The following is a 24691-nucleotide window of genomic DNA, read 5'->3' on the forward strand; positions in this document are numbered from 1 at the left end:
CTTCCGCAAACCGGAAGTCAACATTTTGAATTGAAAAATAGCGTATGGAGTTGAGCTTTGATCTCAGTATCAATAAGATTCCAAAAATGTCCATATTTGGTGGTATTCGACTATTTATTGTTGTTTTTCGGAAACCAGAAGTCGCCATTTTGGAATCCAAAATGGCGTGTAGGGACTAGGCATCAACTTCATTGACGATAGTCAAAAATACACTGTTCATACAATACGATCTTTTACCCCGTAAATTGTGTACTTTTGCACGGCATGCAAGGTCAAAGTTCGCATTTGAGAATTGTTTTCAAAAAGTGAAATTCTCGTACTACGAACAAAATTTAAAAAACTCTGGTATCTACTACGTTTTGAATACAAAAGGTTCATGTTCCGCTTGGAAACAAAACCGACTTTTATGGTAGTTTATTGGAATAGTTTTGTTGCAAAAACAATTCAGTGCGTATTTTTACCCCTTACTACTCTACTCTCCCAGCTGGTCTCGAGGTACAATGCTGGCCTAACAAGCCAGTCATCGTAGGTTCGAGTCTCGGCTCGGGAGAGACTGTTAGTGTCAGTAGAATCGTAGCGCTAGCCCCGGAATTGTCCTGTACACTTAACAGTTGGCTGCGAAGTCTGTGTATAAAAAACAGAAAGTCGAGCTCCGATACGGAATGCAGCACCAAGGCTTTGCTTTGTTATGAAATTTTGACCACTGTAATTTAACAAATTGAAGAGAGCTTAAATTCGATATGGTTTTTCTTATTTACGTTATTTTTGTTACGGAAAAAAGGATTGGATATTATTTAGAAAAAAGTCTATCCTTCTTTGATGTGTACTTGCTACTTACAAAACGCTAGAAAATGTGTTTTCTGATCTATTTTTCTGCACATTTCTTCGCCCAAACTAGGGTTTATCAGCTTAAAACAATTCCTTTTCGCTGCAATTCATTTATGAAAAATTTAGCTCCAGCTTTCCTCAAAACTTCGTATTGGCTTTTCAAGTTAAAGTTAAAGACCCGTTAACTGAAAAAACTCTCTTTATTTCATATGTTAGATCTATTTTCGAATACTTTAGTGATGTTCGGTCGCCTTATCAAGACGTCCATTCCAATAGAATAGCTTGAGCTTGAGCTTCTCGACCGCACATTTCCTAGTTGCTTCTCCGTGATTGATCTGAGCTAGTAAAGTTGCACAAAGAACCACATATAGATGGTTAGTTGGGATTAATTTACCATCTTCAATGCAGAACAATTCAATAGCTTCCGATTGGGGAAGATCGATTACGGTGCCCGTCACGTCCTTATGGTCGTTAGGGAAGGAAAGAAAAAAGTGTTACAACCGTTGTTGCCAGAGATCGAGTTTAAACATATGATGAAAACATATAATTCTTTTTTCTGATTTCAATGTTTTTGTGTTGGTTTTATTAAATATTTTTGAGCACAACTTTTCCAACAGAATTTGAAATACTCAACTCGCATTGCATATTAATTTTTAAAGAAATCGTACACCAGCAGCCAGTATTACTTATAAACGAAATAGTATTAAAGGCAAATTTACATGAATATTTCTACTTTCGTTTCTCCGTGAGCATTTGTCTTTGTGAAAAATAAAATTACTCTAGCTTTCTGCAAACATGTGAAACAGAGTTTTTTCAACAAAATTAGTACCGAATGCATAATGACTCACAATTGTACTTACTGTATTTACTACGACATTCGTTTTTCTTAGATGCAGCCACCTGCAAGTAACTGAAAATATTAAATGTAGAATGTTTTATATTTTGGTTGAAGAAACCGAAGTGAAGAAATTTTGCCATGTATGTGAAATTGATGACAATATTTAAGAATTATTAACACAAAATCTTTGATACTTTTATAGTGCTTCGTTCCACTAAAAGTAAGGATAAGAGGTAATAATATTTTTATATATTTGTTTGCCAAAAAGTACTTATTTTTGGTTTCAATATTTATTTTTTAACATGATATTTATCTACATCATATACACTGGATTCCTTTTCTACGAGATTAATGCGTCCACGTTAAAAACAAAAACGCGTAAAAAAACGCGTAATTTTGAACTAATCTTGTAAAAAAAGATCACGTCGTATTGATGATATCTTCCGCTACCTACATGTAAAAAAAAATCGTGTAAAACAAAATCACGTAAAACAAATCGCGTAAAAAAAGAATTCAGTGTATGTAAATAATCTCCGTGGCTCTGTGGTTAGCGATGTCGGCCGGCTAGCTCTCCCACACGGTTGTGATATCGGGTTCGATTCCCGATCGAGTCGAGGATCTTTTCGAGCTGGAAATTTCCTCGACTCAGCACTGGGGCACGGTGTATCGTTGTACTTATCCTACACATGCAAAATGTGCCAAAAAAACAATATCGATAACGAATTCTCTCAACTAATCTAGTTGATCGAGACCGCTATTAGCCCCAAGGCTAAGCGTGCGATATTGTATGTAAATAATGGAAAACTGCAACATATTAGCAATGTTTCCTTTGTATCAGAGACAGTCTAGTTAAACCGGCTTGTTGTTTAGTGTGAAAACATTTTATGTTAAGCTTTGTAAATATATGTGGCCTTGTGAAAATGCCCGAAAAGAGCGTCTACAGGTGACTTCATTTGCGCACACAGCACAAGTATTAAAATTGGGCTGAGATAATATTTTAAGTATAATAAAGTTATTCGATAAATGTTTTCAAACATGTGTGAAATAAGTTCATCAACTGTAAAACAACGTTTAATTGTACATATTTTCAGTGGAAATGTCTTAATTTCCTTTCTAAAATGGAGAGTAATAGTGAATAAAAATAACCTCTGTTAAAAATAATTGTTATGTGAAACAAGCCAGTTACTTCACTAGATAGACTAATTGAAAAAAAAAAAAAACTATTACGGTAAAAAATTAGAAGCAAAGAAATCTCTCTTCTGAGGTTTTTGGCCTTTAAATTATGCGCAATTGTAATGCACCATAAATTATTGAAAAACATAAATAAAATAATGAGTTTCTTATCATAAAAACTGATTCAAGTATCATATCAACTATCTCTGAGTTTATGTTACCATTAAGTGTTAGAAATATTCATTACTCACATCCACTTATCGATATTGGATCTAGGAACATCTCTATTTTCGGCGTATATTAACAATGCATCAATTCTTGGCTGTTACTCTTTTCTATTGGCATGGAATCCTTCGTTAAATTTGTCGAATTCGTTGAGGTGCTGTAGATTTGATCAACCGGATGAAACATCATTGTTTGTTTCCCTTCGAACGAAGAGAAACTTTTACCACAAAAGAAAACATTCAACCTTCCATTACTCGTCAACTGCAAGCATGGTTGATATAAATTTGGTTTCTCGTAAAAGATTGATCATCATTTCAACCGTTAGATTAGACGGGTTGCCTATTTTGAACAATCATAAAAATGAGTAAGAAATTTTCCAAGCAATTTTTAGTTCAACTCAAAGTGGCTAAACCAACGAAATTATTTATGTCGTCTTAGATAGCAATCGGTTGAAAAAGAAATTGTGCAACCAAGAATAGGTGCCTGCGTGCCGTAAACTGAGCAAACCGAGAACAACAAAAGCAATGTTTTAAGGATTTCCACCACAGCATAAAATATCTGGCATAGTTGAAACTGTAGTCTGCATGTACGGGTGCCTTCGGTCGTAAGCCGCAATCCAACCTGAAGAAGTCAACCTACATGTACGTAACATCTATACAATGATACCGGCAGGCACTACACCTTGCCACCCTACCACGCATACAGTTTACTGCAGTCAAGCGCAAAAAGGTGGAAAACAGGTTTTTGGCTTCATTTATATTATTAGAGTATTGCCTTTGCGTTGTTTCGTTTTGCTTTTCCTTCGAGCTTAATGTTTCATGTTTCGATTCGGATCAAAATACACGAAAAGGTTGCTTTCAGCTACGACGTAGGTGACGTCACCGATGTTAAGGGTTTTCTTGTGCTAAAGCGTCCTGTGCAGTTTCTTCGACTTACCACTTTTGTAGCGGTACGATCCAGAGTGGTCCGGTTGAATATGGTTCGAATCAACGCCACTCGGGGCTCTCGGATGGAGACTATTTTATGTAGCTTTGTTCAGCGTTTGTATAACGGAATTTTATTGACCTTTCCATTCACTTTTCTTCAGCATTTTTCACGTGCACTTACAAAAACTACTCTATACGCATAATGGGATTATATTTTCCCAAACTTTTTCCCATGCTAAGGTTGCACAATTATTTGTCGTAGCGTGGAAACCTTTTGGCACTAACAAGCACTTGTTTGAGGCACTGATTCAGCTCAGGTTAATCGATTTTCGTTATTTCACCTGAGTACTCTTATCACAAATTTATTCGGTTATCTATCACACTGTCGATGATAAGCGTTTGCGTCGATTTGCCAACGAACGATACGCGGAATTTATTCGAAGGGTACGCGATCCTTTTTCAGTCCTCTGCCTCACGCGAATGTCGGTCACTACACACGCCCGTCGAGTTTGTATCGCCAACGCCCAGCAATGGGGCAAGCACTACAACACACAACACAACACACCTAAGGCCTTACAGATTGAATGCCTCTATCGGCAGCAGCGTATCCGAAAACACGTCCACAGGTTGCTCGATGAACTACACGACTGACTGACTGACTGAACTGAGACCGTCGCGACTTGCGAACGGAGAGCCAGCCAGCCAGCCAACAGTAACAGCACCCACCCATGAGCGAGGTGCTCTGGGATAGTAGTCTGCTACCCAGTCCAAGCAGAACTTGCTTCGCGTGCTGTGCTGTAGCTACTATAAATGCGACGGAGGACGCGGCATGTTTACAAGCTTATACGTGAATGTGACCCGAGTTGTGGGATGTAGTCGGTTGTTTATTTTTGCCAATTATGATGTTGCGATCGAAACTCATTCTTTTATTCCAGGTAACTTGACACTCTGTCGGTTGTAAATTACGTCGGTAATATTTGTTTATTCAAAGCAAGATTTGTTTAATTAATAGAAGGTAGAAATATTTTTATCGTGTTTAGCTCCGATTACAAATCAATTTGTATATTAAGTTGTTAATGATCATTATTATTTCCACTTTGTTTGAGTCTGCATGATTCAATGCAACTTTAATTGTTGATATAGCAATATAATACTGAAGAATTTTGAACCATTTTAAGAACACAAAGCGACAAGTTTATCACATGAGCTAAAAACACAACAATTTTTTCCATCAAAATTTCAGCTATAACTTCATGTTTATTCAAAATAATCAGAAAAAAATGAGCTCTTCTTTTTTAAATAATATTATGTGTATTGAGCTACAATATATATGTAGGTTTTTTAGCTGCAATATTTTGAATAAAGTCAGTACCAACATGCATACGCCTTTCTAAAATATTACTCTTGAGTCTAAAAATGTTTCCATTCGCGGAAAATACTTCGTTTGCCGCGTCAAATACGTGTGCGAAACTTGATTCTAATAAAAAATGATCGATTAAATTTTTGCGTATTTACAGATCATTTGGCATGCAAATACTTAATTTTTTTCATTTCCATGCAAGGAACCTAAAAGTGATTTGGAATATTCTCTGCTCGATTATTGATATTATAGTTAATTGATATTATGATTATAGGAAAAATCGTCAAAATAAAAAATATGTATAAAATTGAAATTTTTTAGTTTGCCCAAACTTGCAAGGAAGTGAAATTGTGGTAAAGGTGCAAGTATTACCTTCACGCTACTGGATCACACTAGAGTGCAAAACCTCACACTCCTCTAAATAGCAGTGTAAACAAACTTACCGAAACTCAAATCGTCGAATTCGGGTAACACACAATTAGCACAATATTTTCAAATGGCATCGTTCACAGCACCGAGAAATGCTGCTGTTAATTATATTAGCTGATTCATCAATTGATACTGCATGACCCTACGACGGTTGATTTGATTAAGCTCTGAACAAACCGACGGACGTCGCTGCTTACCACGTATGAGAGCTGTGAATGAAAGTCGCCAAGCAGACCCGCGGCCGCGCGTAGACGAACGTCGTTACGATGCGATGAGAATCAATTAACCTCTATCTGGAAGATTTCCGATGTCACCATGCACGCCTTAAGGGGAGTAATTATAAAAAATGACCGGGTCACTCAACAGTGCATTTTTGAAACTGGAACTAATTTTCAATACCCTGTCATCGAAATTGGGCATACAATTTTTTAATTCATTTGCTCAATTTTTTGTACGAATGTTGGATACGGCCGAAATCAAAAATGAGGGTGATTAGTTACGTGTAATTGCTTCTGATTCAAAGCTTATCTTTTAACTGTATGCTTGTTATCAACTGAGGTAAGCTACATTGATCAATTATTAAAACGTTACTGTTTGAAAGTTAAATTTTTATTACCCTTCGCTTGAATATAAAACACAATACGTCATATGAAATTGTAACTTTTCTCCAGTGATAAAGCCAGAGTAATGTGAATTGTGCGAAGCCGTTTGCCGCTGTGACCCTACGCAATAGGGCGGTATTTTAGCAGTCTAATTACATCTGAGTTTGCTTCCTTAGAACCGAGGAAAGTTGGTTAGATGAATGATAAAAGATAAGTCGATGAAATGAAATATGACATGTGCTGCTGGGTGATTTTTAAAATGTTCGGCAGTGGGAAGCGATGTGAAGCAATTTTATAGAACAATAAATTATGGCGTGTGACTGTAACAATGATGATGGTTCACACCAATTAAACATCGGACTTGCTCATAATTTCTATGATTAATATTTGGGACTACTTCGGCAGGGGTTTTCTTCGTCATATATTTCTCATTAGAATGAAGCAAAAATTATGACGAAGAAAACCCCTGACGACCTAGTCCCACACCCTAGTACATATTCATATTCCAACATCAAAGACAACGACAGTCGAGTTACAACAGGGGAAAATTGTTTTGAACCAAGACTTTCAATTTTGATCCCTAAGGTTTTACGACTTAGAAGTTTACTAATGACTTTTGCAGCTAAATTCTTTAGTTCAATTCAATTGAATCCAGCGGCAACAAATAAATAGATATATCTAACATGAAAGAAGTAAAAGGATCAATTACAATTGATGCTGGTTGACAAGTTTTGGAAAAAGGTCTCGTAGGTTGTTTTGATAGAAAAATTAAATAATTTTGAAAATTTAGAAACTAAAATCGTGCTCCCTATGTTCAATTTTCTCGTGATTATGTTCTGACGTACACGTCTTTGTTTTTTATACTAGGACATTTTCTGTAAGAATGAAACCGGTCTAATGTTGGTTAGATTTTAAACGGTAATTACTGCATAAATACATGATGGATTATATTATGTGTGTCGTTGAATAGATGAAATGATGGGCAATTCGTTGATACTTCAGTTATCATTATCAGTAGTGAAAATTGATTGAAAGTTTCTAGGTCGAACTTCCACGAACAATGAACCAATCACGTGTGAAGCTCGCCTGGCATAAACCTAGGCCGGATTTAGTCGGTGGGGTAGCCCGGAGCAAATTCGTTTGTGAGGCCCTCTTTTCTAAAAACATTTAGAGGTAACGTTCTGGAAGGTGACGAGCAAAAAAAAAAGGTCGCCCCAGGACTAGGGGGGCCCCTTGAATCGGGAGGCCCGGGGCATTTGCCCCCTTTGCCTCAAATCCGGGCCTGCACAAACCTCATGAGTAGACACCAACTGCCTGCTGTGATATCCTCTATATCAGTGGCAGAGGAATTTTCACAGAATCTCCGTGTTTGCTTTGCTATTCTTTCCAAGCAATTTATTTCCGAATGTGTTTAATCATAATATTCTACAGGGCAGCGTTTAACCCTCTCTTTACTATTGTTACACTAGAGCACCAAAGGTTTTGGAAGCAAAAAGTCTTAAGAAATATTTACCAATCCTACTCAAAATGCATAAGTATGTTCTTGAATAATCAGTATATTGATCAAGAATATATTCATGCATTTTGAGTAGCATTGGTATATCTTTCGAAAGACTTTTCATTTTTCAACATTCATTTGCATACAAGTTCCCAACGTCGTAACTGGCATACACATTTTTATATGATTTTTTGTACCGTCTGCCGGGGTGACATTAGGTCAGGCTTCTGAAAATGACTGTAAGACAGTGACAGCAAATTTTCAACTAGTCCGGCTCTTATTGAATTGCACAGCACTCCCTGTTCCCCACACGTTTGGTGAACCGTCCGATAGCAATTGACGACAGCACACACATGCAACTCCCAACGGGCTGTTATTTTTCATCTCCTTATGAATGATGGTTCTTTTAGCTGTCGCTAATGACAGCCTTTACAGCGTGAAATCTATCGGTATAAATTCGAGTGGGCTGTCAAGTGATTATGTTCACGAGAGTAAGGCCGATACTAGCCCCAAAAATGTTGAATGAAGATTAGAAATTTTAAGCTTTAAAGTTTTCTTCAAAATTAAAAAATAAATTTTCGACACTAATTTTCAAACGCGTTTCTCTCGAAACTATTATGGAAGGAGTGCGAGTCAATATCATCGATGATAGCCGCATTCGATCAGTAGGCTGTCGGCAGCGCAGGCCAAACCAACAGGACATTTTCAGAATGAACAAAACTAGGCTGTTATATCTGAACAAACAAAATACATGCGCAAGAATGAGCTGTCGTTTGCAACACAAGACAGCTTCGTTACCGGTGTGAGCTTTAGCTGTATGTAAACTCTCATTATTACAAAGTTTATTACAAAAGTTCACATCAATGGACAACGTAATCCTAATTCCCTAACAAAAAAAAAACTCTCATGAATAACTTATTTATGAGGCGGTTAGAGTAAAAAGAGAGGACATTTGATAGTATAGTGTCACATCGCAGTCTATTTACGAAACCTGTATTAGGCCAAGGGGCTGAGATAATTTCCAAAGTTTTTATACCCCTCTCTTCAAAATTGGGTCAAAAATCAGGAGGTAAACCAGGAGGTAAATTAGGTGGCAGAAAATAGAATAGTTGATTGAACAAAATTATTGTTTGTTTTCTTTTAGACAGCAGACAGTGTAGACCACTAAATTCTAATATTGGCTTTGCACTGCTTTGAAATGCCATCAGGTTCGATCATGGTGAATAAGGGCGTCTTCGATAATATGCAAAACAAATTATGTGTGGAAAATAACATAAATTCTCGCATAAAAAATACTCTTTAAATGTCATCGACAGAAAACGTTTATCTTTCTTATTTTAATGACTATAATGCAAGTCAAGCTATTTTTATTTCTATTTCAAGCAGTAAATGTGGAGCTGACGATTGAAAAATGTACTAACTGGGGAAATAGTTAATTAGAAATTTACGAAAAATACTCTCTACTGAGTAAATGATGACGTGCGATAAAGTGTGTGCAAGCGATACAAAATAGCTATTTAGCGAGGCCGACTTATACGTCTTGCGGTGGTGTAATCGGAAACGCATCTGACCGGAGATTGGAAGTTGTGGGTTTGTGTCCCACCTGCTGGACTATATTTTCCGTAAATTTCTAATTAACTATTTCCCCAGTAAGTACATTTTTCAATCGTCAGCTCCACATTTACTGCTTGAAATAGAAAGAAAATGTTTAAGTGTGTCCCCTCGAAAAAGGCAAGAAATAAATAAAAAAGGATGTACCTATGTTTAAAAAAATAGGATGTATGTTTAAAAAAACTCGATAATTTTTGACTGGCACGAGATATTGATGAGTTCGGAATTGCAATATGTTTCTTTTTTCCTAGTTGCCTGAGGACAGTTTTGATGAAAAATATGATTCAAAAAAATTATTGATAAAAGACGTTTTTATCCTGGTCACCATTATAACTTTGCAAAGATTGCTCTAAATCGGTATTTTTTTTACATAATTGTTCTTAATAAATAGAACTACAACTTTGTGGAACACTGTTATCCTCTGTCTTTGAAATAAGAAGTTTTTTCATGTTTTCAAAAATGTTGGTCACATATATTTATTTATTATTTGAGCCTGTGTTCTGGACCACTGTGCATTGTAACCTCTCGGAACCACATCTACGCAGAAATGCGAGGGACCAGACCCATTTTTTCGAGAAGTTCATTAAATAAACTTCAAATTAAGCCCATTGTGGAATGTGTACACATAGTTAAAAATAGAGTTGAAATTCTCTTTCGTTTCTCCATACATTTTATATGAGAGCAAAAAAATGTGCATGAAAGTAGCTTGTTTTGAAAAATTATAGCGAGCTCAATTTTCATCCAATCGTCCCGAAATTTTGGCAAAACATAAGGGTCATTCCATACGAAGTGACCACGAAAAACACAAACTTGGACACGACTATCACAGATTTTGCTCAAAGTTGGGAGAATTATTCATCTACTGTCACTTTGGAAAAATCCCAAATTTGGTGTCGATTGGAATACCCCCCGCTCTGTGGAACACCCCTGTTTATTGCAATGTCACGCAATTTTTGTCAAAAATCTCTTTTTTCTTTTTCTTACAATTCATAGACGTAAGATGTCCGAAAAATACTGATAGATAATTTTTGAATAAAATAAACCAAGGAATCTAGAAATAATATAAGTTTTGACCGGAAGTGTTGCCAGATAAATTATTATTGTATTTGAAAACTAAATTTACATTTTTCGGCAAATGCAGCCATTTTTTTTAAATTTGATAATTTCATCGTGTTCCTTGGAAAATTTCACATAAGAAACAACTGTCATCCCGAGGTAATATGAGCCAATCTCGAGATATAACATATTTACGAAAAAAGTTGTAAACTTTGTAGTTAATTTTTTTTTCACAATTTATAGACGTAAGACACCCGGAAAATAGTGATAGGTGAATTTTGAAGAAAATAAACCAAGGAATCCAGAAAAATATTATTTTTGACCGGAAGTGTTGCCAGATAGATTATTTTTGTAATTTAAAATTGATTTGCATTTTTCGGCAAATGCAGCTAATTTTATTTCAAATTTGAAACCATCGTATTTCTTGGAAAATTTTACGTAAGAAACACTTATTACCCCGTGGTAATATGAGCCAATCTCGAGATATAGCATTTTTACGAAAATAGTTCTGAATTTCGTAATTATTTTTTCGTAAAAATGTTATATCTCAAGATTGGCTCATATTACCAAGGAGTGGTAAATGTTTCTTGCGTAAAATTTTCTGAGAAACACGATGAAACCGTCAAATTTAAAATAAAATTAGCTGCATTGGCCGAAAAATGCAAATTTAATTTTTAAATACAAAAATAATCTATCTGGCAACATTTCCGGGCAAAACCAATATTTTTTCTGGATTCGTTGGTTTATTTTCCTCAAAATTCACCTATCACTATTTTTCGGGTGTCTTACGTCTATAAATTATAAAATAAAATAATTACACACTTAAATTTTTTTGCCGGGTCTCGGTAATTTTTGCCGAGAACGGCACCACTGAGTGCTCGGTTAGAAAAAAAATGACAGCTGTCACATTTTTTCGAAAATCTCGGTTCAACCTAACTGAAGTTTCGGCACAAAATATTAACGGGCCGAAATATCAGTAAGGTGAACCGAGATTCACGAAAAAATGTGACAGCTGTCATTATTTTTTCAACCGAGCACTCAGTGGTGCCGTTCTCGGCAATAAATTACCGAGACCCGGCAAACAATTTTAAGTGTGTACGAAATTTACAACTTTTTTCGTAAAAATGTTATATCTCGAGTTTGGCTCATATTACCTCGGGATGATAGTTGTTTCTTATGTGAAATTTTTCAAGGAACACGATGAAATTATCAATTTTAAAATAAAATTGGCTGCATTTGCCGAAAAATTTAAATTTAGTTTTCAAATACAAAATAATTTATCTGGCAACACTTCCGGTCAAATCTTATATTTTTTCTGGATCCCTTGGTTTATTTTCTTCAAAATCAGTATTTTTCGGATTTCTTACGTCTATGAATTGCAAAAAAAAGAAAAAAAAGAGACTTTTGACAAAAATTGCGCGACTTTGCAATAAAGAGGGGGGTCCTGGAGAGCGGGGGTTATTCCAATCGACATCAAAATTGAGATTTTTCCAAAGAGATAGTAGATGAATAATTCCCCGCACTTTGAACAAAATCTGTGATGGTCGTGTCCAAGTGGCATGTACACTTCGTATGGAATGACCCATAAACAAAACATAAACATAAACAAATAAAATTAACGTGATACGAGAAAGTGAATTTTCCGACTTGGCATCACTGTGCAGGGGTTAGATTGAGCTAAGACGGGAAAATGATGTATGTGAAATTACTTAAGATTTTTAGAACCTTTGAGGCATTAGGTTCGATACTATATGAAACAAGACATATTTATTCACATCTTGAATGAAACATAGATAATATTAGTGAAATGTTTTGCTTAAATAATGTTCTATGTACAGAATGAGAAACATGCACAAATAGCGTTATCAAAAATTTTTTCATGTAAACCAACCTAATAAAGAAATTACATCAACTCACTGCTCAGATGGTACGTTAGGATGTCGTCTCCAATGTGCTGAAGAGATATTATGTATTGAACTCGTCTTGATTAATAGAATAATGTTTCTCTAATCTGTACACTTTTCGAGCTATTCGGAAGTAAGATTGTGCTAAGCTGGGTAACAATTTATAGATGGAAAGTTGCAATGACTGATAATTTGTATAAAACGTGGTTTCTGGTGTACCCCTAAACAGTCCACGTAGTTCATGGTCGGCCATATACTGACTATTTTGTTATGTTTTTCATGTAATATTCGTAGATACACTACTGTTAACTTTTCTGGTATTAACTAAACTCAACTTTTTGTTTCTGTCACACTGTCACCCCATAGATGGAGTAAGTTTGGGCCGATGTTGATGTATTTTTAGAAAATTACAGTTGATTGTAATTTAACAATGTTCGTGGAAATTGTTAGCTAAACATTTAAGTATCCATTGACGTGCTTGAGATCAAATTCATTGCTTAAATGTGTGAATTACAAACTAAGGAACAAAAACGCATGCTTTTTTGGTACAACCTCATCCCAGCAAACGGTACCCAACATCCCTAGTTATCATATATAGAAAACGGAATATGTTTATCTCATCTTAGTTTTTTGTAAAAAAATTCCAAAAGTTCGATAAAACGTGCACCTGGTCCATAATGGCTTATAGATATTTCTTCTTCTCTCCTCGGTGTTATTATTTTTTTACTTGTTAATGCGTCGGATGAAATTATTTGATGCTCATTCAAAAACTACGAAAGACACAACATAGGAAAGTGAGAATAAAATGCATAAGGTGTTGTAAAAATATGATAAAGGAGGAATATATAAGAAACCTGATAGTAAACATGCGCAAGTTCCTGTATAAATGGCCTAATCCTGTCAAGATTCGAACCTACGACTTTTGAAGTGGGTTTTTTTTATCTTGCAACTTTAAAGCCCTTGATTTGCATTGCTTGAACCTACGTCACCATTTCATATAACCCATAGGGCTGTGAACCTTTTACAAGTTTTTACCTTTCTCCTAGAAAGGTATAGCAATCACTGGCAAAACCGAAAGTATAAAAGTGCTCCAAAGGGCGGGCCGAATGGCATATATCACTCGACTCAGTTTAACGAGCTGATCATTTTCTGTATGTGTGTGAGTATGTGCAACTCTTTATTCTCACTCATATTTCTCAGAGATGGCTGGACCGATTTTCATGAAATTAATTGCAAATGAAGGGTCTTGTTGTCCCATAAGATCCTATTCAATTTTATTGTAATCGGATTTTTAGTTTAGAGGTTATGTATCAAAATGTAAAAATCATGAAACATCATTATCTCAGAAACTATACAACCGATTTAAACATAATTGATTTCAAATGAACGGGCTACCTAAAATACCCACAAGTTTTGAATTTTATAAAGATTAAACTTGTGGTTCAAAAGTTATCAAAAGAAACGTGTTCTGAAGACTGTTTAATCTCACTCATGTTTCCCAGAGATGGCTGAATCGATTTTCATAAAACTAGTGTAAAATGAAAAGTCTAGCTGCCTCATAACACCCTGTTGAATTTTACTGTAATCGGACTGTAACTTCGTCTGTAATGTATCGAAATGTGAAAATCACGAAACTTCAGTATCTCAGAAACTACACAACCGATTTGAACAATATTGATATAAGATGAACGGGCTAGTTAAGGGTTAACTGATGAATTATGATTGAGCACGAACGACTCATCTATCAAACCTCCAAATAACAAACTTCATAACAATTTGATATGTGGTTCAAAAATTATGGAAAGAAAAGAAATTTAAAGACTATTCAAAACTATACCTGCTTTGATCAATATATGTGGCCTCAACATAATTTAAATGTGGTATCGTACTATTTGAACGTTCCCGGTACCACTCGTGATTAAATTGTTCGAAATCAAGAGTCATTCCTTTATTTCGCTATTTCCTAAGCACCAACATTACGTCAAATTTCATATTTTATACTTCATTTACAATATCAATATTTAAGAACCCAAAGAGTGAATATACAGGACTCGATTATCCGGAACATCAAAAAAATTTTCATTCCGGATAATCGAATCACACAAAAAATACTGAAATTAACGAACATTGAATAAATATTTCTTTTCTTTATTGCATTTGTATGATGCAGTGGCGTAACCAGAAATTATTTCTGAGGCGAAAAGCGGTGAAATCTTGAGAAGCAAAACAATAAATTGGACATTGATTATTTTCACTTAATTCGAACATGTCCTAAACATGCCGGAAGTGACTTAAATGGTAACAAATATGCCAGAAAGGATGGTAAAGGCAAAATTTCGGAACAAAAATTGAAAACGGACACCAAAAAACAAAAATTCCGGATAATCGAGTCTAAAATTCCGGATGATCGAATTCCGGATAATCGAGTTTCCGGATAATCGATTCCGACCTGTACCTTTATTGGATTGAAGCGTTCATGTAAATCTATTTATACAAATAAAAAGTTTGAATGAGAAAGCCTGGGTCTGACCGCTAGGTTGATAATTTTTTTTTTAATTTCGTATCTATAATATAGTATATAGAAATTCATATTTAATGAAAAAGAATAAAAAACAGATTTGTATGCGTTAAGTATGAACGCTTAGTTTAGAAATTATAAAACTAGCAATACCACTCAAACCTCAATGTTGAATGAAGAAGATGAAACATTTTATTCGGTCATCCATTTTATTTAGAACTAATAATAGTCAATACTTAATATTTGTATCTTGTACAATATGACAAGACTTGTTATACGCTGTTATTCATACCACTTTAGTATCATGTTTCATAGAGTTACTATTTTTTTGTCTCGTTAGCCACATGCGTGGAATTGAACGCTGAAGGTTTTACTATTTCTAGCGTAATTTTTCAAAAGGACCTAAGTTTCAATGAGAGATTCTCTCCTCTCTCACTTTGTTTTGTTAATTACGTCGTCATTATAAATATTTTCCAAGCTTTCTTCCCCTTAATCGAGAGATTGTAATACTGTCTTGCTTACTATGCATTGAGTGTTATGAAATATGGAAAAAACAACATAGTAAATAATCAAAGAGAAAGTAAACAAAGAGAGTCTCTCAATGTTAGATAGGTCCTTTTGAAAAATTACGCGAGTTGATCTCTGTAACAAATCTATCTGGAAAATTCATCGTTTCAAATTAAATAAATGGTTCTACTTGTGCTGAAAGATTTCTTCGCGCGCAATGGAATATTTCTTTGGAAATGTTGCACGAAAGCTTGATGTTTCATGCAACCTTACAAACGAAGCTTTATGCGAGCAAGCTAGCGTAAAGTTGGAAATAGTTTGAATGCTGCCTTGGGCTTTATTCGTAAAAAATATGTGTAGGAATCAGAGTATTACAAAATTAGTGCTATAACTATTTGAAAATCAATAGTAGGGATTTTCTCGCAAAAAGTTTAGCATAAATCGCAGTAACTATCTGATTATAGTTTACATACCAAGTTTTGATTTTTTTCTTTTAATGACTGATTGTTACTAATTTAATGCTTTGATACGCCTTGCACAAATTAAAGGAGCAAAACAGAACAGCACAATTAGGATAGAATAAAATAGAACTAATAGAAAAATTGTTCGATCATCATAATGTTTTGTGATTTTTGTTTGTCAAATTTATACTATTTCAGGTAATTGCATGTAATAAAAGTTTGTCTGCTTTTGGATTCCGTTTTGTGCCAGTTATCAACCAACATTAATTTATTTTCCTCACTTTATTAATTTTGCACGATACCTTTAATACTTTCCACAGCAATTTGCAACTAAACAAAGGTTATAAAGTCGGTCCAAAAACGCAAAATAGATCCAAGATCCGGAGGGCCGAATCGTATATACCATTCGACTCAGCTCGACGAACTGAGCAATGTCTTTCGTGTGTATGTGTTTGTGTATGTATGTTGTCTGTATGTATGTGCCGCAAAAAACTAACGCACCTTTCTTACAGAACGCAATATCCGATTTTGATGATCTTATACGCAAACGAAAGCTACTGCTGCCCATAAATGCATAAGAGTCCCATATGGAAATGCTCACAATTGAGAAAATTGCAAATGAAGTTCTAATTTTGAATTTATGGTAAAATAACTATGATTCAACTAAAAGTATGTTTTATTCAACTGTATGTTCATGAGGTGGAACATTGTATATTTCCATGAGTTCTAAGAACTTTTGCATGAATTCCAGGCTTGGAAATAAATTATGGGACTCGTTTGCCTTTATTTTCTCTCTATACACGAAAAATAAAAGCATTGCAGTCTCCATGCATTCTAAGACGGCCAAAGTATTTATCATTATTCCTTATTGTGTCTGTCATGTTAACAGTTTATTTCACTCCAACATGTTCGAATCATACGAATTGCAATATAGCGATTTGGTTTCAACGGATAGCAACATGAATCAGTGCATGTTTTTATCACCGAGCAATCTCAGCTGATAGGCGAAAGCTCGTTCTACATAGAGTCTACAATGGAATTCCCAAAAAGCCCACGAGAAATTTATGCAGACTGTTAGGTCACACATCCCAGATAAGAAGGATTTCTGGAAACAGTTTCAAAAAAACTTCACTTTACCTTTCGATTTTTTTCAAAAACAGACATAAGTTTTGATTAGTTCTTTGTCTCTAGCTTATTTTTAATTGAACTTTGCAAACATGAACTGTGTTTGAGATGATTCAAGTCAATGATATTTTGATGTGAACACGTTTCTTTTAACTGATGACAAATGTGAAATGTTGTTTTTAAAGTCATTTGAATATATACTTAGGATGGGACTCGTATGCCTTTATTTTCAATATGGGACAGGCAAGGTTTGGTGTTTTTCCAGTAATTTTCAGAACAAACTTCAAAATTTTCTTAAGCCATATGAATACTTGAACAAAATTAGATACATTGACGGAATGAACTTGAATTTTCCTAAAAGTCAAATGGGACTCTTATGCTTTTATGGGCAGACTGTTCTCCCCCAGAATGCTATCGAGTGGATTTTCGATTAGTTGCTTAGATTTTGAATCATTGATCAAAGAGTATTTTTTATATGAGACATTTAACTTTTAATACAAAATGAATGGCACGGAGGGCCATGTGTTGTATACCAATCGACTCAGATCGACGAACTGAACAATTTCTGTATGTATGTGAATGTGTGCCTGTATGTATAGATGTGTAAATATGTTGTTTATATGTGTAGTATACCAAAATCGAACAAAAAAAAAATAACAAAAAAAAACACCCTTTTTACAGTACGCATATTCCGATTTTGATGTTCGCATGCGCAAATGACAGACCCGGAGCTCTTTGAAAATCATACTGAGTGTGATTTTTTATTGGTAGCTTGAGCTGTAGAGTTTTGACCAAAGTATATTTTAGACACGGGATATTTTACTTTCTGGATAATTTATCTCTCTCTCCATGCTTTTCCTTCTTCTCTATCCCTCTTTTTTCGTATCGCTATTTATTCCTCAAAGGAAAGCAGCAATCATCGACAACTTTGCATAATTTTTACACTTTTCGTAGAGCGTCATAACTGGTGTAAATAAATTAATTTTAGAGCAAATTGCAATGCTTACTTAGCTTCTTTTCTTGCTTGCGAAGCTTCCGTCCACACTTTCTTTAAAATATATAATCAATTGTACGTTGAACCCAGATTTGCGAAAAATATAAAGGTTTTACAGCTTTCGGGGAGCATTGAAGCAAAACCTGATCTCACAGTGTGCAAATGTAACACAATTAGCGATGCAGATATTGCAGATGCAGAAAACATAAAAAAATCGCTGTTTTGTTTGCAATGCTACGTTTTGAACAGCTGGAAATTTTTTTAGTTGAACTTTTATTTGATGTTTAATATTAGGTTCTAGATATACTTTTAACACGTGACCAAGAATTTAAAAAATTGTGAACATCGAGATGCGATCATTTGTAGTTTGGATGAAACTGAAGCAACTTTACATGGCTTGGCTATACACGTTTACTAGTGTGCGCAGGTTATTCCTATGATATGATACACTACGCTCATTTAAGATATAAATATTGGTTTCTAGTTTAAGACAAAGTGCAAATATGTTATTCCATTTCTCGTTATCGCAGGAAGTTTTATAAAGTCTTAATTTCGGATTTTATCGTACAGCCTAGGCCTTCGAAAAGAATAATGTTCTCGTCTACACTCCGAAAATCCAAATCTCTCAAATGTCGCGAAAACCTTCATTTTCAGATTATGCATTTGAGATAGAATTGAATTGACAACCTCCGTCAATGGTTATATTTTTTTTTTTGTAATGCTGATCTGAGGTTAGTAGAAGTTTGCTTCAATTCGTAAAAAAGACTTGATGCTGATTCATAATTCTAGGTCCTGCGATTTCTGAAAATAATGCGAATGTGGTATTCAAACCTGGATTATGGGGAATTAAAAAATTAGAACTGCCTCGAACTAACATACATATTTGCTGTTCTAGTATGAAATCAGCATCTTTGTAATCTATTACTTATTACTGTTTACTGTTTCTGTTTATTTAAAAAAAATATGTTGCTTCTATCCAGCATTTAAAAATTGGTTCTCGATTGAAAAAATAAGACTCATATACTCCAGTGATAACATCCATAATATTTGCGAAAACCACGTCAAGCTATAGTTCAAAGATCGTCTCTGGTTCACCTTCTGAAAATTATCTTTTGAATTCACTTTATTCATCATTGAAATTGGATTTACGTTGCTATACGATTTGTGATTTACTGGCCTACTGCCTATAATCGCATACCAGTCCCACGTGCATTCTTGTCGTTCTTATAGAGAAGTTATGGTAAATGTCTATCTCATTATATCATGTCGAAAATATGGGAATAAACCACGCTCAACAGTTGAAATAACTTAAGTACGAAAAATACCTTTACGTGCTGTTTTCTCAACTTGATGAAAGTGAAGATGGGACTTATATGCGATTATAGGCAGCCTAATAAGTATACAATTATAGTTAGTATAACAAAGGTTTCTGCACCCCTAGGTGGATTAATTTTTTTATATTAATTTCAATCTGAATTTCGTATGAAATGTTTGTACTTTTTAAGGTCGATCGAAAGAAACACCCAGTGTGTTGGAAATTCGTAGTCAATGCAATTGCTTTAAGTTGCAACAATAGTTTACACACCTCCGTTCGTGTTAAGTAGCTGAATAAGACGATATAAATATGCGAAGATGTAATCAACTTTCCAAGGTAAATCGACATTTTTAGTCAGTTTCTAATTCGAGATTTTCGGAGGAAGTCCAAAACTTGTGACAAACGCATGAAAAATCAGCTCAAGAATATTGTTCAATTTTAGAAGGACTCGAATAGATTTATTCAAATGTAAGTATCAAACTTTATTTTACTTGCAGCATCCCACGATTACACAATTTTCTTCTATTATTTGTGATAGTAATCTCAAATTCTTGGAGTAAATTATTGAGAAACTATGCACGAAAAGTGCATCGGCATTTAAACTGATTTATAGAAACCGGCTGTAGAATTACGTAAGATTGTCCGAAAAGATTAATCATCTGATAAAGCAGGGGTTAGCACACAAACCAGCGCGCAACTTATTAGTTTATTTCCGAAGCGTCCAGTACTGATTTCATCGAAATGCATATACGAAACGTACCACATACATACTTACCCTTTACTACGTCGGGGGAATTCATCTTCACGCAAATCAGACAACTTTTAAGGGAAGGTAAAAGCATTTTTCGGCGATATCGAAACCAGCAGTGGCAGGACAGCGCACGGCGGGAAACTCGCTGCCGACTGCTGCCGGACGGGGTGTGAGTCCTTTCGAAAGATGTGAACGAAAGATGTGTGGCGAGTGTGGACATATGGCTAGCATAGCCGTGCCTGCACAGAATCCAGTTTTCTGACTTCTTATTTTCGGATCTTGATGGTGAGAAAGAAGATGGGGAGATTTTGGTGCAGCGTCAATTGGCTCAATGGACGAGCATTGAAGAGTTGAAACGCTGAGAAAATTTTTCATCTCCGGATGGTGGTGTCCGAAAACCCGTCCATTGACCGCTGGGGTCACGGAACAATATTCGGGAGCATTTGGCGTTAGAGATGCTGGTCCGGTTGACGGTTATCCGCTGGTAAACTGGTTCCGCACTGTAAGGCCATTGTCAAAGCACCCGGCACGGTGAGTCTGGAGATGATTATTAGGCAATTCTTTGAATAGTGCAGTTGCCCGCTTGTGGGAAAACTGGTGATCATTAAAAAGTCCGTTAAAGCAAACGTGAACGTTGGACTGTCCTGGTCCATTTAATACAAGTTTCCTGAATTTTAATTATTTCGGTTACTGCGCGTGTTATTATGCAGTGGTTAGTGTTTCAGATTTGCAGTATCAAATGTACCTCTTCTAAATACGTATTCGTTTTGTCTTTCTCATTTTAGTTCGTCGTGATCTCTATTTTCGCCATGGTGTTCATTAAAAAAAAATCGGTGAATTATCGCAGAAGTATGCGCAGTATTGAATTCGCCGTTCGATTCGTTTTTTTATTTGTTTAGATTTATTTTAATTTCATTCGCTTTAATACTGTTTCGGTTTAGTTATCGTAATGTTTCCTGCCAATTTAATGCAATCTTTCATCGATATTATTATAACCTAGTTGTCTGTCTCAATTGACAAAAGAATATTCAGATTAACGATAAACGCATCGAAATCTACGATCGAATTCAACAACAAATGAAAGAATGCGCTGTTAAACACAAAATGCGATGGTATATTGTGCGAAATCACTGCATTCTGAAAATGAATAATGAATGAGTCTAAGTTGAAACGCAGCTTTTGCCAAGGGTATACTTTTTTCTGTTTTGTATTCGGTAAAAACAACAACATATTTTACACCGGTAACGATAATATTATAACTGTTTCAAGCTATTTAAATGCTGGATAATTGTTGCGTTGTGCTTTCCTTGAAATCTGTATGGTAATACAAAAATTATGGAATGATTTAAGAAAAGTTTGTTCAAACGGACGGCAATATTGCATCAAATTAGAACAAATTCAACTAGAAACGTGCACTTGTTATGTTTTCAAGATTTTTTCCAAAGTTTCGTGTATAACAAACAACTAGAACAAGCAGTACAGTAATTTATATTAGGGGAATTGTGGGTAAAATGAACAGGGGTGGTAAAATGGACACCCATTCAAATATCGACTATAACGTTGAAAAAAAGTACAAACTTCTTTGGCACCTTATCTTAGAGGCACTAGAAGCTATTTGAGATAAAGTATGCGACATGAAACAGTCAAACAATCAAAATAATAATCAAAAACAAAAAACACGTGTACATTCGTGGTGGTGATGTTATTTTTGGCCTACAAAAAATAAGGTTTTTTCTAGTGAAAAACAGTATTTTATAACGATTTTTCTGCAAATATCTGTACTCAGACTACTAACCAATAGAAATCATCAAAGGTGAGTAATTGTTTAAATGATTTTCTCGATATATTTAGGTATTTTCAATAATATGTATGTGCGGGTAAAACGGACAGCCCATGGTGATGGGGAAAAAATTGTGTTAATTCCGATTGAAAAATCTAGATGCTTCGTGTTTATATCAGAGAAACGCAAAGGTAAACTCGGACCGATGAACAGATGACCACCGTTAAACGTACCGTTGAATGCGAAATGTCCGTAAAAAAAGGCTTCCGCCATTTCTCAGTTTCTTGCGGGTACGGTCATATATTGTTTTCTACGACAAACGGTGAAAATTGAACTGTTGGTCAATGCATAAGTGTATCACGTGCTATGGAACAACATTTTACTATCTGTGAAGGGATAATTAATGTTCACGCTCAAGGTGTTCATATTACCACCTCCATATGTTCATTTTACCCACACGTGTCCATTTTACCCCCAAAAAACTGCTTTCGAAAATGCTCATAAAAACTACCAAAAATACTATATTTGAGTACTTCTTCTTATTTGTTGTATTAACCATTAGTGGCTCAGTTAATGTGCACTGTCGACTCATAGTTGTAGTGTTAAACTGTGGAGGAAATTTGGAAATGGCTTAGGGTGTCCATTTTATCACCCCTTCCCCTACATTAAATCTCTACATACATCAAAAGCGTTTGTAGTAGCTTAAGTAACTTAAGTAACTTACAACTCACTTAATTGCTAACTGACTGGCTATACAGAGAGCTTATCGCAAAAATTGAGGATTGCAACGAGTTTTGTTGAAAATTGGTACCTAATATTTTTATTGACATAGCTTCTAATGTTTCAATACCAGTAATACTATGTAACTCGAGTGTACCAAAAGGAGGACGTTCCAAAATCATTTTTTCATTTTCAGAATTTTTTTCTGAATCTAGAGCGTTTTCTTCCTTATTATACAACAACTTGATCAGATCGGTACAGAAAAGTGCATTGCTGGTCTAAAAATTTGTTTGTAAATCAAAAGTTTATAGTTTAAACACAGTTAAGAATTCCTGTTAATGAGAGTTTATAAACATCTTGTTTATTTGATGCAGTTTACTTGTATACTCTTAATATGCTCTTTGAAAATAAGTTTGAAGATAAAGTTTTGTTAAATATCACAAAATAAGTGCATGTTTTTTCATCTTATTGAAACATGTTTTCAATGCAATGCGGGATGTTTACATGAATAAGTAATGATAAATTGAAAATATTTACGGAAATTGAAATTTTATGAACAGCTTCCAAATGTTAGCTTCCACAAGAGGTTTAGCAAACGATCGATTATCGATCGATCGATATTGTGTAAGACATCCACATACGTTTTCGGTATACTTTTGTTTTATTGAGTTTCTAGAAACGGATTCACTGGTCTGAATTTCAAATACCTACATAGTTTTCGTAGGACATTATTATGGACAAATAGCACAACATTAATTTCTGCGAAATGATATGCATTAAAAAGAGTTTGGTAAGCTATAAAACTTGATCAGCACTTCGGGCATGACTAGATTAAAATGTGCCAGAACAGAACGGCAGATAACATTAGTTCCAAAACGGAATTTAAAAATATCCAGACTGCCAGAAACCTTTTCCATATTATGAGGCTACAGCAAACAGTAGGTAATGCACTATTTTATTTAAATGATATAACAAGCAGACTTTCTCAAAACGTTAAGCAAAACGTTATAAAGTAGCTGGAAAGAAATTAATTTTAAACTCGAACGTAATTAATTCTGCAACGAAAATTGAAACAACCTTGTTAGAAGAAATCAAATTTCTATTAGATTTTAACATAGACAAGATCTGTCAGGCACAGCGCGTTATGATTTTTCAAGACGTAAGCAAAAATTAGGGTGGAACTCGTGTAACGAATGTTTGATCAAGTGAACTATTAGTGCAATGTTTACGTCATGTCAAAAAGTACTTATGACCTTTTGTCTGACAATACTTGCAATTCTGGTTTTCAATGCGATTCTACAGTGCAAGTTTGTCCTGATGACTTAAGGGTAATAATCGAATATTGATCTTTCCGTCGTTTGTCCAGCTGCTTCGATTGGTGGATTCGGCTGGGTAGAAGAGACATTTTAAAACGTGTCCAGTTTACAACATTGCCAGACGCGCTGCGCTTAGGGATTGATGCCCGTGTAGCACACGCTCATGACAACAGGACGAGATGAACGTCGAGAAGGATGCTGTTCCCTTCGAACTAAGATAACCTGTTGAACGAGTTTTTCTTTTGGCTGTTGGTCCGCCGTTTTTGTCGGACCCGAAAACTAAATTGCCGTGACTACGTTGACCGCCAAAATTTGTTAACTGGACAGCTGATTCTATCCCGTGCAATACTAGTTTTAAAAGATGCTGGTTTGATGGGACGTTTAAACGGTTGAACATTTCTTATAAGATTTCATTTGCTTCAAAATGTGTCCTTATTTGGGACATCCCCTTTCCTACCTTTTAACGAATCGTGAGAGGTTTTCCGTTTGTCTGCAGTTTCTGGCAGTAACTGTGTCACCGAAGACGGAGACAGTTGGTTGAAAGTGTGGTAGAACGCTTCTACACGTAATGTCAGCAACGGTTGTTGGCCAGCGGATCAACCCATAATGTTGCCTTTATGTTTGGTGTATTACCTTCGAATTACGCGAAGAGTAAACAAACCGAAGGTAAATGCAAATGAATTTCCCCTTCTTTTTTATTCTCCTTGTATTGGGTATAAATCCTAATTTTTTTCTTTTCTTCTTATGTTTCTTT

At 35.2% G+C, this 24691-nt stretch overlaps 2 protein-coding genes across 4 annotated transcripts in view; both read right to left on the reverse strand.

The window, feature by feature from the left end:
* LOC129726938 (cholinesterase) overlaps positions 1-4762 on the reverse strand; it is a 47156-nt gene extending 42394 nt beyond the window's left edge. For all 3 annotated transcript variants that reach the window (XM_055684227.1, XM_055684224.1, XM_055684229.1), the window contains exon 1: positions 4001-4762. The gene's annotated coding sequence lies outside the window, so the exon portion shown is untranslated. The remainder of the gene's footprint in view (positions 1-4000) is intronic.
* The window catches only part of LOC129728526 (uncharacterized), a 33778-nt gene that overhangs the window by 4150 nt on the left and 4937 nt on the right, over positions 1-24691 (reverse strand). The window lies entirely within an intron of this gene.

The sequence above is a fragment of the Wyeomyia smithii genome, chromosome 3 (assembly GCF_029784165.1).
Source record: "Wyeomyia smithii strain HCP4-BCI-WySm-NY-G18 chromosome 3, ASM2978416v1, whole genome shotgun sequence".
In the NCBI taxonomy this organism is placed as follows: Eukaryota; Metazoa; Arthropoda; class Insecta; order Diptera; family Culicidae; genus Wyeomyia; species Wyeomyia smithii.